This window comes from Pteropus alecto, unplaced genomic scaffold (assembly GCF_000325575.1).
Source record: "Pteropus alecto unplaced genomic scaffold, ASM32557v1 scaffold44, whole genome shotgun sequence".
Classification (NCBI taxonomy): Eukaryota; Metazoa; Chordata; class Mammalia; order Chiroptera; family Pteropodidae; genus Pteropus; species Pteropus alecto.
Genome location: NW_006436812.1, coordinates 8,872,030 through 8,873,520, shown reverse-complemented (window position 1 = coordinate 8,873,520; position 1,491 = coordinate 8,872,030). Strand labels below are relative to the sequence as shown.

At 47.6% G+C, this 1,491-nt stretch overlaps 1 protein-coding gene across 2 annotated transcripts in view; it reads right to left on the bottom strand.

Moving 5' to 3' along the window:
- ITGAL (integrin subunit alpha L) overlaps nucleotides 1–1,491 on the bottom strand; it is a 36,320-nt gene that overhangs the window by 14,320 nt on the left and 20,509 nt on the right. The window lies entirely within an intron of this gene.

The following is a 1,491-nucleotide window of genomic DNA, read 5'->3' as shown; positions in this document are numbered from 1 at the left end:
AGGAATGCTTGGTACACAGCCTCTGGGCTCACCCTCTCATGACTAGCTCTTATTATGCTTCTCTGTGAACTCCATCTCTCCCTAGAACAGCTCTCCATCTCTTATCAGATGAAGGCCGGTTTTTTTCAACAATTCCTGCTCTGGGCCAGGCCCCATGCTGGGTCCTGGGTATGCACCAAGAACAAAACAGGCACAGTGCTTGCCCTCCTAATCTGGTGGCATCTTGAAAGGTTATGATGGGACAAGTACAGGGTATCTTTAGAGCATGTAGAAGGAAATCCTATCTCACACTTTAGGATCAGGAATGGCATCTAAACTGAAATCTAAAGGATGAGCAGGAGGGAGCCAGGTAAAGAGAATGGAGAGGAAGGAAGAAAGAACAGTCTATACAAAGGCTCAAGGCAAGAGAGATTGTGTCTGTGGAAGGAGCAGGAGGACACTCGGACTGACTAGAGTGCTGTGTGTCAGAAAAGGCAGGAGAGAGAAGCAGGGTCCAGATTCCCCTGGGCCTTGTAAGCCATGTTAGGGAGTTGGGACTTTATCCTGTGTATAATACGGTCATGGAAGTATTTTATGGGTTATCGGCTGTTATGGTCTAGAGAGATTCCAGCCTCCTCTGCTTCCAGGTCAACTGCCAAGCAGCCTTTAGACCCTTCCTTAAGGGGCAGGGTTCCTGGCAGCCTCTACTGACTGCTTGTCCAACCTCAACATTCATACAGATTCGCACCACCCACTGGACCACAGCCGGCCCCCAGATAGGCATACTGGACCTCTGTCTTGCACAGTTGTCATGCCAGAAGCCAAGCCCACCTCCCATCTCCCTTGAACTTACCACCATACCTTTCCTCATGCGGTATCCTTCACCTCTTCTCTCTCCACCTACCCAGTCTACCCATCCAGAGCCAATGACACTTCCCGCAGGAAGCCTTTTTTGACAACTGTGATTTCAGGTCTCTTTTTTATTTGAGTTCCTACATCACACAGTTTGGCTTTTTAAAATTTAGTTCTGATAGCTGTTTGTCCCCATATATCCTTCCTCACCTTCCTCATCTTCTGCCTTTAAAATACAGCCTCCATTTTTAAATCTGGTCATATGGCTACATGGGCAGAAGACAATGTTTCTCAGGCTCTCTTGTAATTAGGTGTGACCATGGGACTAAGTTCTGACCAATGAGATGTAAGTGAAAGTATCATGTGGATGTTCTGGAAATTTTCTTAAAGGGAAGAGGCTGCTCTTCTTCCACCCTCTCTCCTGCTTTGTGCTCCCATCCCCCCACCACCTCGGGCATCTTTATGCCTGTGCTCACACTATGCTTTCTTTCTAAATGCTCGGGCATCTTTATGCCTGTGCTCACACTATGCTTTCTTTCTAAATGCTCTCCTCTCCTTCTTCACCTGCGGACTTTCAGGGGCACAGCTTGTGGGAAAGCTTTCCTTGTTTGTCATTTATGTGGCAAAAGACGTTGCTGACTTTCCCATAGCTGTGTCACA